We start from the raw sequence: 19,720 nt of genomic DNA, 5'->3' as shown, positions 1-19,720 counted from the left end.
TAACACACTCATACTGGACAACTTCAACTACTCCTCCATTAACTGGGAAAACTACTCCTGTACAAATGCACTTGCCCAACATTTCTTGGAATGCATTAATTCCAATGCCTTGGACCAGCTCCTTTTTACCCCCCCCCCCCCCCCAAATAGAGGTACCAACATCCGTGACCTGGTCATTACTAACATGGGCGATCATTGTTCTACACCAATAATCAAATCCTCCCTGGTTAGATCCATCCACAAACTAATCACCTTGGTAATCCCCCAAAGGTAACCACCATGAAAGTCTTCTCCAAAGCTAACTTTGGGCTACTAAAAACAGAGGTGTCTAACTTCACGGCACCCATGCAAATAGAGAATAGTTGCATGACTGCCGAATCATACACCAATGCACTGTACGAACACGTAAACAAATGCATGGATCTCGCCATACCGAATAGAAGCAAGATGCTGTCTTCCAAAAAAAGAAGCCAATCTGGTGGTCCCCTGCCATAAACAAACTCTACAGGAGGAGGAGGAATAAGGTGAAGTCCCAAGCTGGAAAAACTCCCTTATCAGATCCCTCATCAAATCCTCTATACCTAGCTATGAAAACAGAATTGCAGCAGGTAGTAAAGACAGCCACAATGTCTTCTGTAGTTATGTAAGAATCTCCACAGCAATACTCAGATTTGCTCTGAGCTACTGCACAAGGGTACCTCCTATACTGAGCCAACAGATATTTCCAGTATACTGGCCGACAGATTCATTGGCAACTTTACCCCCCCCCCCCCAAGGACCAGTCACAATGCCAGTAGATTGCCAGGCACCCAGTATTACTGCTGCACAGGTTAAAACTGCATGCTCCAGAGACCTCAACCTCATTACTACAGTCAACAGAACATGCTGGAGGGACAGGTTCATAACCCAGAGACTGCCCATGCTATGGAATATACTTCCTGTACATGTCAAACAAGCGCACCTCACTGGCGGTCTTCAAGAGAAATCTTGATGAGTGGATGGGAAATAGAAAATTCACCCCGGGGATCACTCCAGTGGCTCTACTCGACAGAGGCACTGGGAACTAAGGTCAGGTGGCACGATGCCAGGGTAATCCTCTGGGATTGGCTTGTAAAGACTCCAGGGCCATTAGCCTAGTACACACCTTTGTCTTTTCCCCACTTCCCCTATTCCCATAGGTTCTATTAAAAATCTAAAAGGACAGACCAAAAGTCTTGCTGATGAGTCCCTTTTGGCGCAGGCAACACTGGATGTTCTTCGTGTTTCACTGTTGCAGTCATTACATTTGGGTAATCTGCTGGCAGGTTGCCCTCAGTCAGCCTGAATTCCAAAGTCTTGGGTCCTGCATCGGTTGCTGTCTTCTCTTCCATGATGTCAGGTCATCAGGGGTATAAAACATGCATCCAACGCCATTTTCTTTAGTCTTTCTTGCTGTGCCGTGCCCGAAGCAGAAGCATTTTCGCAAGTGCCGGTCGGCCGACTACTGAAAATTGAGTTCGAGTTTCAGAACCGAAGTCTTCACTAAAGCTAAGTACCCCATTGGGGAAACTTTTTTCTTGCTTTTTACCGATGTCAGAAAAAGTTAATAATTGTATTACTTGTGGGAAGCAAATACCTCATAAGGATTTTCATTTATACTGTATTCCTTGCCTAGGCCCTGATCACAACATGCCTGGTTGTTGGTTTTGTGCTAGATTTAACTAACGCACTATTAGCGTCGGTATATTTTTGCATCAAAGTATTTTGGAAACAGATTTAACTACCCAGAAATGTCGTCAGATAGCAATCCGACTACCGGAGTACATAAAAAACGCAAGGAAAAGGACAGGGAAAGGCAGTCGAGATCCAAAACCGACGACTAAGCTTCTCCTAAGCCAGTCACTGGTTCGCCGGTACTCAGTGAGGCGCTTTTGCAGCCCCTGATACCCGCTACCTTCGAGTCGCAGGCCTCTACCGACACCCATGTGGAGTCAGGCATGCCGCAAGATACTCAAGGTTTTGGACTGACGGATGTATCTTCCTCGGATGGGTCCAGAGCCGTTGAGCAGGCACCGGCTTCTGAGGGTGTATTCAGACCTCCTCATTTGTATATCAAACCGACGACAGCTGCAAAACCAAAGACAAAAGCAACTTCTAAAACTAAAAAAAGACACATGAGCCACGTGCACAGGCCTCTATGCCTAAAAAACAGATTATCAAAATGGCTGAAGACCTTATTACCTTGATCAGGGGTTCCCATCCCCCTCCAGATAAGCGGCCTGGGCAAGACACTGATTAGGAATCTTCAGATCAGGTTTCTATTCTGATTCCTCTTCTGATCAGGAATGGTCTATACCTCCCTATGAGGATTCTGATTCTGAGGAGTCTATTCTTTCTGCATCTCCTCCTGAGGATTATTCATTTGGAGAAACCTTGCATACTTTAAGGGAGCATCTTCACTGGGAGAGTCAAGATTTCTCATAATCAAAAAAGAGGCTCAGAGATTTCCTTCTCCCTCAGCACAAACCATTAGCCATCCCCCTGTTTTAGACATTGTGGATTATGTGTTTTCAGAGTCAAGCTTGACCCTTAATTCCTTGCCTCCGGCTCCCGCTAAGCCTGACAGATACTACAGAGTACCTGACTTACATAAACTTTTATTTAGAAACTCTGCTGCTGATCCTGAAACTATTTCACAGGGTCCAAAGGGAGTTAAGGCCTCAACAGCAAAAAATCCTACACCCTCTGACAGAGATTCAAGAGCACTAGACAGATGGGGCAAAAAAGGTTTATACATCTGCAACGTTTCCAATCAGGGCCATAAACTGTCAATTTCATATGATTAAGTACCAATAACATGTTATGGGATTGCTGAAACAGAAAAGTATGTTGATTTCAGAATGCAGAAAATAAAGAATTGCAGGAATTATTGCATGCAGCTGAGCAAGTTGGAAAGCATACTTTGCAATGTGGTTTTGATTCTTTAGAGGCCTCCTGCAGGCCCACAGTTACTGGATCTGTGATTAGGAGGCATGTCTGGTTAAAGGAACAAAATTTACCTGATCATGTTAAAGCTAAATTGCAAGATGCACCTTTACAGCATGATTCTCTGTTTGGTATTAAGGCAGAATAGGTTCTAAAGAAAATGGAAGACAAAGCTAAGTCTATGCAAACTGTTAAAGACTTCTTACAAGTGCAGCCACCAAGATTCAGTAGACACTGGCCTACAAAAAATTGGTCTTTTCCTGTGTCAGACAGAGCTCAAAGGGGCAAATCCAGGCACCTTAAGGGTTCCAGATACCAGGCGCAAGATTCATACAGGTCAAAGCAATGGGGTGCTTCCACCTCCAAATCTGGAGGAGATAAAGTGCAAACTTACAGAAAGCAATCCCAATGACTTCCCCCTGCCTACACCAAGCACTTATCTTTTGGCAGCACCCATAGGGGGAAAATTAGCACTTTTTGCTCAAAATTGGCAGTTAATAACCCAGGACAAGTGGGTACTAAACATCATATCACAGGGATACAGATTCCATTTCCACACTCTGCCAATGGCAAATGGTTGGCCAGATCTACCAAGAAAATCAATGGGCAGAGGCACAGAAACAGGTTACATCCCTTATATGGATATGGGGGCCATTCAGGCAGTACCAGAACAGAAAAAAGGACAAGGTTTTTACTCAAGACTGTTCTTGGTACCCAGAAAAGACAAGGCCTGGTGGCCAATACTGGATTTATTTATTTATTTATTTTATTTTACATTTGTTAACCGGGAAATTCCGACTGGACCAGGTCCATTTTCAGCGGAGGCCCGGGGAGAAAAGTTCCAACATCAAGTTATACAAATACAGTACATCCAGCATAATACACAAAACAGGTTACATCATGTATGCTGAGCATAGTAATATAACAAGAAATTAATAAAAACACTCCAGGTAAAAGAAGATATAGAGCATGGGTAAAAAGACAATGTCAGTCATACATCGGTAAGAAAAGAAAATATATCAAGTAAGATTCTACAGTTAAAAGTACCCTTTCAGATGACCAAGCCTACAGGGGATCAGAGCTCCAGCATGTGATCAGAGAGGAATTTGGGGAGTTAATAGTAGTATGGGTAGGGTTATGTGATACAATGGCATAACCAGGTGCTAAGAAGGTGTGATTTGAGGGAGTTTTTGAATATGGATGTGGAGGGGGCAGTGGACACGGATAGGGGGAGAGAGTTCCAGTTTCTGGCAACGGTGTGGGAGTAGAGCGCTTTCCCTGCATTATTGTTAGCCTTGGTAATGGAGAGGAGAAATTTTTCACTGGATCTTAAGTACTGGTTTGCAGTATAGATAGCAAGTAGGTTGGATAATGAGGGTTTTTTTTCAGGATATTTGAGAATATTGTAGGCTGTGCCCATCTGGTGATAGTTAAGTAGCTGTGATAGCTCAAGCCATTTTAGTTATTTTAGTGCAGCACAGTGATGGGTTCTATAGGTTGAGTTAGTAACAAACTTGGCTATTTTATTGTAGCATGATTCTAGTTTGTCTAGGTCACAGTGTCTGATTTGGGTAAAGATTGGTGCTGCGTATAATAGAGTTGAGAGGAGGTGGGTTTGTGCAAGAGTGACTCTTGCATTTTGTGAGAGAAAGGACTTATGCCTGTATAGGGAGCCTAGTTTTTTGTGTACTAGTTTTATGGTATGTGAGATGTGAACATCAAAGTGGAGATTGTCTATTTCAATGCCCAGAAGTTTGATGTGGTTAGAAGGGGAGATGGTGCCGTCCTTAGATGTTATGGTAAAAGAGAGTTTTTTTTGTTTTATCTATTAGGGGTAAATAGTAGCAGTTTTGTCTTTTTGGGATTTAGAATTAGTTGGATACTCGATATCCATTTTTCTACCGAGATAAAGGTATCTTGAGTGAGTGTATGTAGGGTGGTGGGAGATGTGGCGGAGCAGATCAGGGTTGAATCATCCGCATATTGTATGAGTGTGGCATGTTGTGTAGAGCATTTGAGGTTATTTGTGAAAATAGAGAACAATAGCGGGCCCAGTATAGTGCCCTGTGGGACTCCTATGGTGGTTGGAAGTTATGTAGGCAGAGTTCCTTTCCACTGGACTGATTGTTGCCTGTCAGACAAGTAGCTTCTGAACCAGGCTATAGTAGAGGAGGTGAAGGATAATGATGTTAGTGAGTCTAGTAGAATGGAGTGGGAGACCATATCAAATGCTTTTGAGAGGTCTAGGAAAATGGTTGATAAATGTTATCATTCCTGTGAAGGTTTATATAATTAGTGAAGGATAGAAGGGCTGTGGTAGTGTTGTGATATGGACGGAAACCATGTTGTGTGGTAGACAGTAGATTGTGTGTGTTAAGAAATGTCATCACTTGCAAGTGAATGCATTTCTCAAGAATTTTGGATAAGGGGCAAAGGATGGCAATAGGTCGGTAGTTGGAGAATTCATAAGAATTACCTCTTTTATGGAGATGAATGATGTGAGATACTTTCCAGAGTTTGGGTATGTAGGATTCTAGTATGGAGCGGTTGATAAGGATGGATACAGGATATGATAGGGAGTCACTAGCCATTTTTAGGTATGCAGTAGGTATGTTATCAGCTACTAGTGTGGTTGGCTTTAGTTTTAGGAGGAGTTTTTTGATAGTTGAGGTGGGCACTGGTGATAGGCTGAAAGAGGGGGTGGTGTGGGATAGGTTAGGTTGTGACTGAGGTAGACTGTTTTTGGTTATTTTAGACTGGGCTAAGATGGATTTAGTAAAATGGTTATTAAATTGAGAAGCTATGTCTAGGGTATTGTTAGTAGAAGTGGGTGCTGGGGTTGTGGTTTTGCCTGGCTTTAGTAGGGAGTTAATGGCATGCCAGAATTTTTGTGGACTATTTGAATATTTCCTTTGGGTGCTAAGAAAATAGTTTTGTTTGTTTGTTTTGGATTCAGCCTTGGGCTTGTTTCTAAGCTGTTGATAGTATTGTCTGGAGCTAGGGGTTTTGTCAGTTTTCCAGATTTTCCAGGCTTTATCTCTAGCTTTTTTAGTAAGGCTCTGGTGTCGCTGTTTAGCCAGGGTGCATAGTTGGCTTTAACTCTGATCTTTCTGCTGGGAGCTAGACTGTTAAGGATGTTAGAGAAGGTAGTATTGAAGTAGTCTACTGCCTGATCTAACCCGAGTGTCCGTAGTGGTTCCCAGTTGCAGTGGCTTAGGACAGTATTTAGGTATCGTGGGGTAAGGTTACAGTCATCTCGTACAAATTTGTAGACTACTGCTTTGGGGTGATTGGAGTGTTTCTGGAGTAGGAAGGTGGAGAGATGATCACTTAAGTCATCTGGGAGACAGCCCACTGTATAGTTTTGTTTGGGATAGTTGCTTAGTGTCCAGTCCAGTATGGATTCTCTCTTTGTTTTCTCATCTATTCTACTTGGTTCTTTAATTAGTTGAGAGAACCCATATAGATTGATATGAGCAGAGGGGCTGCTGGCGTTGCAGGCTACCCAGTCAGTGTTAAGGTCTCCTAGTAGGATTGTTTCCTGAGGTAGATTGTCCTTTGTCCAGTGTAGGATGTCTTTTATTATGAGCGAGTTGTTGCCTGGAGGTATGTAGCAGCATATTATATTGATCTTCTTGGTGTTTCTTATGGATAGGACAGAAAATAGGACTTCAACATTTTGAAAAGTGGGTGGTGTGGTGTACAGGAGCTGGAGGTTAAGGGTGTTTTTAAAGAGAATGGCTACTCCTCCTCCTTTCCTGTTTGTTCTATCAGATCTGTGTATTATACCCTGGGGGAAGAAAGTATTCATCTTGGATTCTGGGTTTAAGCCAGGTTTCTGTAATGGCGAGTATATCAGGGTTGTAGTGTTCTATGAATGCATGTAGGTCTGTTAGCTTGTTGATAATACTTCTTATGTTGAGATTTAGGATTAGCAGGTCAGATGTTTGTCTAGCTGAGAGGGGACCTGGATTTGGGTGAATGTCACCAGAGGTTAGCAGAGTTTGTAGGAGTGTCAGTATGTGTTTTTTAATATTAATTGTTTGTGAGCTTGGTCTATGAGAGTTTTTCTTAGTGTGGTGAGATGGTGTAATTTTTGTTAGTGAGTAATATGTAGTTGTAAGATTTATGATTGTAGGGCAGATGTAGAAATCTGAATGGGTTTGAGAGGGTGGGCTAGTGTGGGTAGTGTGAATACTAGTTGTACAGCAGTAGGTCTGTTTGTAAGGAAGTTAGGAAGGTTAGTGATAGTAGAGCTAGTGATAGGAATGCGAGTGTGGGTAACATGATACTACTTTGAGAAGTACAACTAGGATTCCTGGTTGGTTGTGTGTGAGGGTAGAGTTGTGTTGTCTGGGAATGTTTGTTGGGAGTGGGATCAGTGTGGGATGTAATTGGATTGGGGGTTGGGGGGTAGTATGAGTGATTTATCGATTTTGAACACGTACCTGGACATTCCAAAATTCAAAATGCTGACTTTGCAGCAGCTTCTGCCCATGCTGGGCAGGAATCCTTGGCTGGTGACTTTAGACCTAAAAGAGGCATACCTGCATATCCCAGTAAGACAATTCTACAGAAGATAACCTCAGATTCAAGGCTGGCTTAATGCATTACCAAATGTTAATCGTGCATACAGCTGTAGTCATAACAGATGGGTTTTCTTGCCGTCAGGCGGGTCCTCGGTCGGCCGAATTCCAAAGTCTAGGTCCGGCGTCGGTTGTCATTGCTTCTTCCCTGACGTCAGTGCGACAGGGGTATAGAAGAACCAGCCGACGCTATTTTCCCCAGTCTTTCTTACTGCGCGTTGCCTGAAGCAGAAGCAGTTCACAAGTGCCAGTCGGCCAGCTCCTGAGATTACGAATATCTGCAACCGAAGTCTTCTTGAAAGCTAAGTACCCCGTTGGGGAAACTTTTCTTGCCTCAGACCGATGTCAGACAAAGTTAATAATTGTATTTCATGTGGGAAGCAAATATCGCATAAGGATTTTCATTCCCTCTGCATTCCTTGCTTAGGCCCAGACCACGACGTCTCGGCCTGCTGTTTTTGTGCTACATTCAACAAACGCACCATTAAGCGTCGGGCAAAAATTTTAACTACATAATGTCGTCGGATACTCCATTCTCTGCACTGCCCTTTGGCTTATCTACTGCGCCCAGGGTCTTTAAAAAGTGCCTGGCACCAGTAATTGCATTTTGCAGACAAAGAAGTGTACAAATATATCCTTACTTGGACTGTCTCATTAAAGCAGAGAACAAAGACACCCTTCTTCGACACCTGGCGTTTGAGAAGGCTTCTAACATGCCTAGGGTACACAATAAACGAAACTGGTACCCTCTCAAAAGATAACATTCTTGGATGCAAACTTAGATACAACTGCCCAGATGGCTTACCTCACACCAGATAAGCAAAGGCAACTGACTACTTTCTTCAAACTGATGGCAACAAAGACACAATCTTCTGCAAGACAAATTCTGCAGGCTCTGGGCTTCATGGCATCCTGCATCCTACTAATCCCATATGCAAGACTTCATATGAGGAAACCTGAAAAGTTTATGGAGTCAACATTCACACCGTTTGGAAACAATGATTCCTCTCATTCCCTGACTGCAACAAGAGTTTCTGTGGTGGGCAAAGGCACGTCACCAAAACATGGGACTGCCCTTCACTCTACCACCTGCCAGCCAAACCTTAACAGACGCATCAGATTATGCCTGGGGGGCCCACATGGTAGGAAGATGCATTCAGGGCTTATGGGCACCAAAGCAAATGCATCAGCATATCAACCAGAAAGAGATACTAGCTGTTCAAAATGCCCTAACAGCCTTCATGGACTTAGGACAACTACTGATAAAGACGGACAACACCACAGTCATGTGGTACATAAACAAGCAAGGGGGACACACACTTATACCCCCTTTGCAGATTAGCCATGGCACTGTGGGACACAGCTTTGACCTACCAAATACATCTTCAAGCTCAATTCCTGCCAGGAAAACAAAACACTCTGGTAGACTATTTAAGCAGAAACCTTATGGATCCTCACGAGTGGAAACTAAATCCACAAGTCTTCAGCATGATAACAGAGAAATGGGGGAGCCCAGACATAGGCCTATTTGCTTCTCCTCAAAGTTATCAAATGAAAATATTCTGCACAAGGACTTATCACAGACAAGCATGGAAAGTGGACGCCCTATCCTTCAGTTGGAAAAACCTATTTGTTTACGCCTTTCCTCCTCTGCCTCTTTTACCCAAAGTCCTTCTGAAAGTCGGACAAGAGAAGCCAAAGATGATATTAATTGCCCCGGACTGGCCCCGCCAATACTGGTACCCAATCCTAAGGAACCTGTCTCAATACCCAGCTTGGACCTTGACTCAAAGACCACAACTACTGTCCCAGCAAAACAATCCAATCCTGCACAATCAACTACAGACTCTGAACCTGGCAGCATGGCTAATAATGTTGTCATACAAACAAAACCTCTCAGTAAAGCTGTGATGGATGTCATTCGGGAAGCCAGAAGGCCTAGTACTAGAAAATCTTATGCTGACAAATGGAAGAGATTCTGTGCTTGGAATCAAGCACAAGGAATTGATACAGCAGAACCAAATATTCCTCAGATATTACAGTACTTAACTGAGATGCTTGAGAAAGGCCTATCTTTCTCGTCAATCAAAATCCACGCCTCTTCCATTTCGGCTCATTACAATACAGAGCCACCAATCTTTTATCATCCTTTACTAAAGCAGTATCTTAGAGGAGCCACAAATTTAAGGCCTTCTAGAAGATCACCATTACCTGCATGGGACCTCAGTTATGTGTTGGAAAAGCTCACCCTGCCTCCATTTGAGCCAGCTGCTACTGCTGATCTAAAGTTCTTATCATGGAAAGCAGCTCTGCTGCTAGCTATTACTTCAGCAAGAAGAGTTTCAGAGCTACAGGCCCTCATGGCTGTAGAGCCCTTTATCATATTTTACCCAGACAGGGTGTCTCTGAGGACAAATCCTACTTTTATGCCTAAGGTGGTGTCCAGTGTGGCCCTTAACCAAACAGTTCATCTGCCAACTTTCTATCCAAATCCGTAGAACAAGGGGGAGAGAATTCAGCATTCCTTGGATGTACACAGACAGCTAAGATTCTACTTGAGCAGGACTAAAGCTTTGAGAAAGACTGAGCAATTACTAGTGTCATATGCTGCATGATCAGAAGGAAAGGCTATTTCAAAGCAGACAGTTTCAAAGTGGATAAGCCACTGCATCCGATGTTCTTCATCTCACATTGCTGCAGTCATAACTTATGGGTAGTCTGCTGTCCTCGGTCGGCCCGAATACCAAAGTATTAGGCTGACGTCGGTCATGGGCGCTCAGATCTGACATCAGAGCGTCAGGGTATTAAAGCGCATGACCGACGTCATATCCTCAGTCTTTTTTGCCGCATGGTCCGATGCAGAAGCAGCGTTTGCAAGTGCCGTTCGGCGTTCTGAAATTTTCGTATTCTGAGTTTCAGACCGAAACCAAGTTGGGCTAAGTACCCGTTAGAATATTTTTGTTTTTTCTTGCCTCAGTTAATTCCGGATGTCAGAAAAAGTGAATAATTGTATTTCTTGTGGGAAACGGATACCGCATAGGGATTACCACTCTCTTTGTATTCCTTGTTTGGGGCCTGAGCACGACGTAGTCGGGTGTCGCTTTTGTGCTAGGTTTAATAAGCGCACCATTAAACGTAGGTTAGATTGCGCTAGGCTTGTCTTCGGTAAGCGGTGTAATTATAATATGCCGTCGGATCCTCCGACGCCTGCTACCGCGAAGAAGCGCAAAGAAAAATCTTTAAAGTCCAAGCAGGATGAGTCGTCCGTTCCGGCCGCCGGTTCTTTAGAAACTACGGTGGAATCTGTGGATCCAGCCGAGGTTTCAGTTGAGTCTCAGGGGGAGGCATTAATTTTGCAAGATGTGGCCTCTCAGGAGTCAGGTCAGGCTGAGGGGGCCTCTCAGGTTGCTGTTCTCCCTTCCTTGCCTAAGGTGGTTAGGCCTTCTCCTTCTGTCTCTAAGGCTCCTTCCAAAGGCAGGCCTGGTTTGCCTTCCACTGGTGTCAGTCCTAGTTCTGCAGGTTCTGTGCCTAAAAAACACCTGCTTAAAATGGCAGAAGATTTAATTTCTTTAATCAGAGGTTCTATGCCCCCTCCTGATAAGAGGCCTAGGGTGGAGCCAGAGGTGGAAAGTTTGGAGCAGGCTTCAGATTACTCAGAGTCTTCGGCTGAAGACATTCAGGATTTTCCTCCTTTTTCTGATTCAGACGCAGAGGATTCCACTCCTTCTGCTTCTCCTCCAGAGGATTTTTCTTTTTCAGAAACCCTGCATTCTATGAGGGAGCATTTTAAATGGGAAGGTCAGGATTTCTCAGATTCCCGAAAGAGGCTTAGGGAATTTTTGTTTTTACCACAGCATAGGCCCTTGGCTATACCTCCTGTTTTGGATGTTGTTCAAGATGTTTTCTCTGAGGCTTCCCTTAATCCAGACTCTTTGCCTCCTGCGCCAGTTAAGCCAGACAGGTATTACAGAGTGCCTGAGGCTCATAAATATCTGTATGAGTCCAAGGGCTGACCCAGAAACTATTAGCCAGGGACCTAAGGGTGTCAGGGCTTCTGTTGTAAAGAATCCAGTTCCTATGGATAAAGATGCTAGAGCTTTGGATAGATGGGGTAAGAAAGTGTATACCTCTTCCACTTTAGCAATGAGGGCTTTGAATTGCCAGTTTCATATGTTGAAGTACCAGAATTTTCTCCTTACTCAGCTAAAATCTAAAGTGGATGCTTTGGCAGAGGGCATAGAGTGTAAGGAATTACAGGATTTGGTACATGCCTCTGACCAGGTGGGTAAGCATTCTTTGCAGTGTGGTTTCGATGCTTTACAGGCTTCTTCCAGGGTGGCTGCCACTGGTTCAGTTATTCGCAGGCACGCCTGGCTTAAGGATCAGAATTTGTCAGAGCATGTTAAAACTAGAATTTTGGATGCTCCTTTGCAGTCTGAAATTTTGTTTGGTTCTCCTGTGGAGTCTGTCTTGAAGAAAATGGAAGACAAGGCTAAGTCTATGCAGACTGTTAAAGATTTTTTGCAGGTGCAGCCTCCTAAGTTTAGCAGGAATTGGCCTACTAAGGGATGGGCTTATCCTTCTTCTGATTTACAGTCTAGGGGTAGATCTAGACGTGGTAGGGGCAGAGCTCAGAGTTCTTTCAGGCCTAGAACATGGAGTTCACCTGCACAATCTACAGGTGAGGGCAGGGGCCAGTCCTTTCGTAAACAGGCCCAATGACCTGCATCTTCAGCTGCCAGATTCTTCCAGTCTGGCAGCTCCTTTGGGAGGAAAGTTGGCACTCTTCAAGCAAAACTGGCTATTAGTCACCCAGGACAAATGGGTGTTGGACATTATAGACCGAGGCTACAAGTTTTATTTCCATACATTGCCTCCTTTCAAAGGCATGCCAGACGTTCCTCCTCAGCAAAGGGTAGAGGCTCACAAACAGATTTCTTTACTTCTTCAAATGGGGGCTATACAGCAGGTCCCTCTGTCAGAAGTGGGCCTAGGATTTTATTCTCGCCTGTTTCTAGTACCAAAGAAAGGAAACACTTGGAGGCCGATTTTGGATTTATCTATCCTCAACACATACCTGGACATTCCAAAATTCAAAATGTTGACGTTGCAACAACTTCTACCTCTGTTGGGCAAAGATCACTGGATGGTAACTCTCGATCTCAAAGAGGCTTATCTTCATGTTCCTATCAGGCCCAGTTGCAGGAGATACCTGCGCTGGCTGGGACTTTACATTATCAGTTCTCTGCATTGCCCTTTGGCTTATCTACTGCGCCCAGGGTGTTCACAAAGGTTCTGGCTCCGGTGATAGCCTTCTTAAGGTTAAGAGGAATACAAATTTATTTTTATTTGGACGATTGCCTGATTCTTGCTCAAGACAAGTACGAACTTCTTCATCATCTACAGTATGTGATGGCAGTGTTAAGGTGCCTAGGGTATTCTGTGAACGAAACAAAGTCCAGTCTAGTACCCTCTCAGGAAATGTGCTTTCTGGGTGTGAGACTGAATACAGCTTCCCAGATGGCCTTTTTGACCCCGGACAAGCAAAAGAACCTTACACTTTACTTCCATCAATTGTCTCTACGGTCCAGGCTGACTGCAAGGACAGTCCTTCAAGCCTTGGGGTTCATGGCATCTTGTATTCTGGTGCTTCCCAATGCCAAACTGCATATGAGGAAGCTACAATGGTATCTCAAAATGTATGGACACAACACTGCCAAGATCTGGACACTGTCATTCAAATAATACCTTGCATTCAAAAGGAATTTTTGTGGTGGGCTCAGGAATGTCACCTAAACAAGGGACTCTCTGTGACCCGACCAGAGGCGAGTCAGATTTTAACGACAGATGCCTCTGACAAGGCTTGGGGAGCACACCTCAATGGAAAATGGGTTCAAGACACGTGGCCTGCCAGACTTCAACATTTACATATCAACTTGAAGGAGATGTTAGCAGTCCAATTTGCATTAATGGCTTTCAAGGATTTACTTCACCCAGGACAAGTGTTGATTCAAACAGACAACACAACTGTCGTGTGGTACATCAACAAGCAAGGGGGAACCCATTCGTACCCTCTTTGCAGGCAAGCAATGATTTTGTGGGAGACTGCTCTCAGTTTACACCTCAATCTTCAGGCAAGGTTTCTACCAGGAGCACAGAACTCCTTAGCAGATGTTTTGAGCAGACAGATAGTGGATCCCCACGAGTGGAAATTGGATCCTCGTGTATTTCGAAAATTGACAGTGATATGGGGAACTCCAGACATAGATCTGTTCGCTTCTCCACTAAATTTCCAGTTGCCAAAGTTTTGCACAAAAATGTTTCATCCCACAGCTTGGAAAGTGGATGCTCTATCATTCAGTTGGAGCAATCTTCACGTCTGTGCCTTTCCGCCTCTGCCTCTCCTCCCCAAGGTACTCTTGAAGGTCAGACAAGACAAGCCCTCCATGATTCTAATAGCTCCAGATTGGCCTCGACAGCACTGGTACCCTCTGCTGAGGAGTTTAGTACGGGAGCCTCCATGGCCTTTGCCTTCGATTCCGCACATTTTGTCTCAGGAGGGCAATCATTTCCTCAATGTCAGGATTCAGTCCCTGCATCTAACAGCCTGGCATATTCTGTTCTAGAACCTGGAGGGTCGCAGCTTCCACAACAAGTTTTGAGTGTTATTTTGGAGGCCAGAAGGCCGAGTACAAGGAAAGTTTATGCTGATAAATGGAGGAGGTTTTTAATTTGGAGCAAAACAAAGAGCTTTGATGTTTCCAGGCCTGATTTAAGTGTTTCTCTTCAATATCTTACAGAATTATTAGACAAGGGTTTGTCTTTCTCCTCTATAAAAGTTCATGCTGCAGCCATTTCTGCTCACTATGACTGTGACCCACCATTATTCTCTCATCCTTTGTTTAAGCAATTTCTTAGAGGGGCAAAGAACATAAGACCCCCACGTAGAGCTCCTACTCCTGCCTGGGATCTCAATTTTGTGTTGGAAAAACTTACTTTACCTCCTTTTGAACCTGCAGCTACTGCTGAGTTAAAGTTTTTGTCTTGGAAGACTGCTTTTTTGTTGGCCATTACGTCTGCTAGAAGGGTTTCTGAATTACAGGCTCTAATGGCAGTTGAACCCTTCCCAATTTTTCATAAGGATAGGGTATCTCTGCGTACTAACCCTACTTTTATGCATAAAGTGGTTTCAAATGTGGCCTTGAACCAATCAATTCATTTGCCTACTTTTTATGCAGATCCCCAAAATAAAGGGGAGAAAACTTTGCACACTTTGGATAGTCACAGGCAGTTGCGTTATTATTTGAGCAAGACTAAAGGGTTCAGACAGTCTCAGCAGTTGTTTGTTTCTTTTGCTTTGGGTTCTCAGGGGAAACCTGTTTCAAAACAAACTATTTCTAAGTGGATTGGCCTTTGTATTGCTTTTTGTTATTCTCATCATGGTAAGGAGATTCCGCCTGGAATTAGACCTCACTCCACTAGGGCTACTGCCACTTCTACTGCTTTTTTAAGGGGAGTAGCTACTAAAGATATTTTGGAAGCAGCTACTTGGAGTTCAGTGCACACTTTTTCTAAACATTACCATCTTCCTCTTTATTCCAAATCTAGGGCTGGATTTGCCACTGCAATCTTACAGGGCATTTTGGCAGCTCCCAATACTTTGTGATTTTGCCAGCCTCCCTTTACCTCTGCTTTGGGATTCTACCCATAAGTTATGACTACAGCAATGTGAGATGAAGAACATAGTACAGTTTTGTACCTACCATAAATGTAGATGTTCGAAGATCCACATTGCTGCAGTCCAATTTACCCTCCCTCCTTCCCCTCTGTAGTTTGGAATGGTTGTATGGTTTGGGTGGTAGCTGTTATTTGTACATGCCTTTTGGGAAGTATTCTATTTTTGGCTGTGGCCTTTCTTTTTAGGGCCTTCTGACATCTGGGGCAAGAAAAGACTGAGGATATGACGTCGGTCATGCGCTTTAATACCCTGACGCTCTGATGTCAGATCTGAGCGCCCGTGACCGACGTCAGCCTAATACTTTGGTATTCGGGCCGACCGAGGACAGCGGACTACCCATAAGTTATGACTGCAGCAATGTGGATCTTCGAACATCTACATTTATGGTAGGTACAAAACTGTACTTTTTTGCTACTTGCACCATGGTAAACCTGTGCCCAAGGGCATTAGGTGTCATTCCACCAGAGCTACAGCTACTTCAGCAGCCTTTTTCAGAGGAGTACCAACCAAAGACATTCTAGAGGCTGCTACTTGGAGTTCTGTTCACACCTTTACAGAGCATTACCATTTGCCTCTCTACTCTAAGTCCAGGGCAGGCTTTGCCACTGCAGTGCTGCAGGGCCTTATAGCCGCACCTAATACTGTTTAGCTCCAGCCTCCCAACCATAGCTTTGGGATTCTACCCAAATGTAATGACTGCAACAGTGAAACACGAAGAACATAGTACAGTTGTGTACACTTACCATAAATGTAGATGTTCGAGTGTATTCACTGTTGTAGTCCAGGTTACCCTCCCTCCATCCCCCTGTCATTCTGAACTTTATCTTTCCTTCTCTATCCTCTACAACCTATGTGGTGTATTTGCTTGTAGATGAAGGTTAAGTTTATATTGATGCCTGTATATATAGATGTATATATAATTTTGCTTCCTTTTTGGGGACACCTGGGGACAAGAAAAACTAAAGAAAATGGCGTCTGATGCATGTTTTTATATCCCTGATGACCTGGCATCATGGAAGAGAAGACAGCAACCGATGCAGTACCCAAGACTTTGGAATTCAGGCCGACTGTGGCCAACCTGCCAGCAGATTACCCAAATGTAATGACTGCAACAGTGAATACACTCCAACATCTACATTTATGGTAAGTGTACCCAACTGTACTTTCTACCCTTCATCATCGTCTGGCCAAGGGTCTTAATCACAAGTTACTCAGAGAGTGGACTTGCTCATGTAGAAGATGGTTTTGTTTCATCACCACTTGTTAGCCCTCAACCTGACATTGTGAATGAGAGTTCTAATCCCTTTCCAGCAATTTTCTTTTGACATGCTGCAGGTTCTCAGAAGGTGAGGAAACCAACCACGTGAAGATGTATATCCAGATGGAAAAAAAATTCTTTCTAGTGTTATAAAAACAGAGAATCCCATTAAAACTGGGACTCCTACTTGTGTGAGCTATTAAAACTGCTCTGCCATTTATGCATGTATGCCCATCAGTCCACCTCTGCTTTCTATCATTGAGGTAAAGTAGTCAGCAGTCCCTCATAGGCTTCCTTCTTTTGAACCCTTTCTGCAGGCTGATCCCCCCCCTCATTGGGACCTTCATTTTGTCTTGGAAGTGCTTACACAGCCGTTTGAACCAATGGCTTTCTGCATCTCAAAATTTTGTATTTTAAAGACCACTGTACTAGTAACCCTTTCGTCTGCTAGAAAGGTTTCTTAGCTTCATGCCCTAATGGCCTCTTTTTCCTTCCTTATTTTCCATAAGTATAGGGCCTAAAGTGGTTAATGAGGTGTCTCTCATCCAGCCTGTTTATCTATTTTCTTTCTTTCAAAACCTTTAAAACAAGGGTGAAAGACTTAACACTCCTTGGGATGTGCACAAACAATTTAGTTTCTGTTTGGGTAAGACTAAAGATCTTATGAAAGAGCAGTTCTTATTTTCCAGGAAACAAGTTTGGTAACTCTATCTCCAAGCAAACTATTGCCATCTCTATTTCCAAGTCCATTTCTTTGTTATTTCTACCATGGTAAGTCCTTATCTTCTCCGATTAAGGCCCATCTCACTAGGACAGTTTCTTTCTTTGCATCCATTTACAAAGGAATTGATTTCAGGGCTATTTTATCAGCAGCCATTTGGTCATCTGTGCAGACCTTCAGAAACACTACTACATCTTTTGCTAGGTCTGCTGTCTGAATTGATTGACAGCTCCTCTGTTCCATGGACCATCTTTTCCTTCTGATTGTTAAGCTTTGGGAATCACCCTGTAGTATTGTAGTACTGCAACAGTGATCTAAGGAAAAACATAGTGCACTTGTTTAAGAACTTAATGTAATAGTATATGTCCAATTGATACTGTTGCAGTATTACATCCCAGTCTTCTTCTCCCTTTTCTAATGTTTGTCTTGTGGATTCTTGTGGACTGAGGGATATCCATTTCCATGATTTCCTCTTCTTAGCTGATCTTTTTCTTTTGCTAGTTCTTTTCTTCAGTTGTCTCCAGGACACCTGGCTTAGTTTGAGGATCTTACTCTCATATGTCTGGTTATGTACCCTTATGCAAACGGGTTTGGGTCATAGATATAGGACATATGTCTGTATGGCAGGTTTTTTGGTTTTGGTATCCTGACCATACCTCACGTTACATCTGGGAGATAACCCACTAAACATTGAAATACTGCAGCAGTGATCAGGAGGACAGTTGCTGTTATGGTAAGATGTCCTGACTTAGTCACTGTTGCAGTATTTTTATCAGATGTGTTGTTGCTCGCTGATATCCAGCCAGGGTGCCAAAGCTTTACCTTCATATGACCTCAGCTCATAGGCATCAGTGTCAAAAAGCAGATTTACGTACGAGATCTAAAGACTAATTTGCCACCCACCCGAACGCAGGTCGTTGTACCCAACACACTGTAATTGTTTGGTCGCTAGGTACTGTAGCTTTGCTTGTCAGATCAGATAAGTGCCCTGTTAGGGAACCTTCTAATTTCTTGTCAGCTTTTGCTAATTATTGTTAGATGTCAGATAGGAGAAGGAAGTGTGAGTGTGGTAGACAAATTCTACACAAGAAAAAGAAACAAATAGCCAAGCACCAGAATGATCATGTGCCCATGAAACCTGTTCTCAGTAAAAGAGCACTATTTAGGTAATTCATGCTTTTTATGTATATTAACGTGCCCATGGTATCTGTTCTCAGTACAAGAGCACTATTTAGGCAATCTATGTTCTTTAATGCATAATTTTAGATGATTAATTAAATTACATATTTATACATGCATATTTATGTGATTTTTATATAGTGTATTAGATTTTTTATTATATTAAGTTTTTATATATGTTTTTATAAAATTGTTTTTTATATTGGCACCTTTAAAAATTAATTGGAGTGTGTCATGTGATTATTTTATTTGTATATTTAAGGTGCAGGTATCTTTATTAATTTGTACACCTGAAGAAGCATTTCGTGAAAGAGCTAGTGTGTTGTAATAAAGTAGTACTGCTCAGCAAAGTTTTCTTTGGATTTTTTGCCTTCTTTGAACTCTGGAGCCTATCCTCCGCAGTTTTTTGTGAATCCTGCTCGTTAAATTCTATACAAAGACATACTAAGTGTCTGTTTTGTCTAGGCCCTGAACATGACCATAAGTCTTATTCCATTTGCCAGGCTTTTGTTCCAAAAACCCTCCGATCTAGGCTGTCCACACTTGATGCTTTTCCTGAGACCCAGTGTCATCAATGCTTGGCCTAATCCACTGTCAGAAGGGCCAGACCTAAGTCTCCTGCCTAAGAAAAAACTTGAGACCAAGAGAGGATTCTCCAGCTGTTGTTTTGGAATCGGTTGTACTCACTGAGGTGGTTAAACCCATGATGTGTCAGTAGTCTTCTCATGAGTCCTCTACTGCAACTCCATCGAAGGCTGGTGTGGCTCTTGAGGTCATGCAGAATACCGAGTCCTCTTATGAACAGTGAGTCATTGTACTGGACGGACCTTGTGAAATCCGTCAGATCCCTGTGAGGGAAGAGATTCCCAGAACCCTTATAGAAATTCACCTAGATTCAGAACGTCCTAAGCTTATTCAGGCAGACATCACCCTGAAAAAGAAAAAAAAAACGTCACCTTCTGCATCCAAGGAAAAAAATTTTTTTTTTCAGGGGGTTTTCAAGTCCATGTATCTGAAGCCCCCTTCTTTTGTGACTTTTCAAACCACAACACATAAACAGACAATGAATTAATCTTTCTCTGATGAACCAGAAAGGTGTTCTGATCTTTATGTAGATTACTCATCTCATTTACTCTCTCCAGAACAGATTTCTTCAGATGAAGGAGATTCAGTTTCTCCAAAATTTTCCTTTGGAAAAGGCCTCCTTTGGAGAAACAGTACAGAGCATGATGAAATGTTTTCAGTGGCAGTCCAGACAGGTATATGAAATCGAT

At 43.2% G+C, this 19,720-nt stretch overlaps 1 protein-coding gene across 2 annotated transcripts in view; it reads left to right on the top strand.

Moving 5' to 3' along the window:
• The window catches only part of ZXDC (ZXD family zinc finger C), a 1,157,677-nt gene that overhangs the window by 520,471 nt on the left and 617,486 nt on the right, over positions 1-19,720 (top strand). The window lies entirely within an intron of this gene.

The sequence above is a fragment of the Protopterus annectens genome, chromosome 7.part1 (assembly GCF_019279795.1).
Source record: "Protopterus annectens isolate FY-2018-M chromosome 7.part1, PAN1.0, whole genome shotgun sequence".
Taxonomy (NCBI): Eukaryota; Metazoa; Chordata; order Ceratodontiformes; family Protopteridae; genus Protopterus; species Protopterus annectens.
This window is presented reverse-complemented; position numbering and strand designations above follow the sequence as displayed.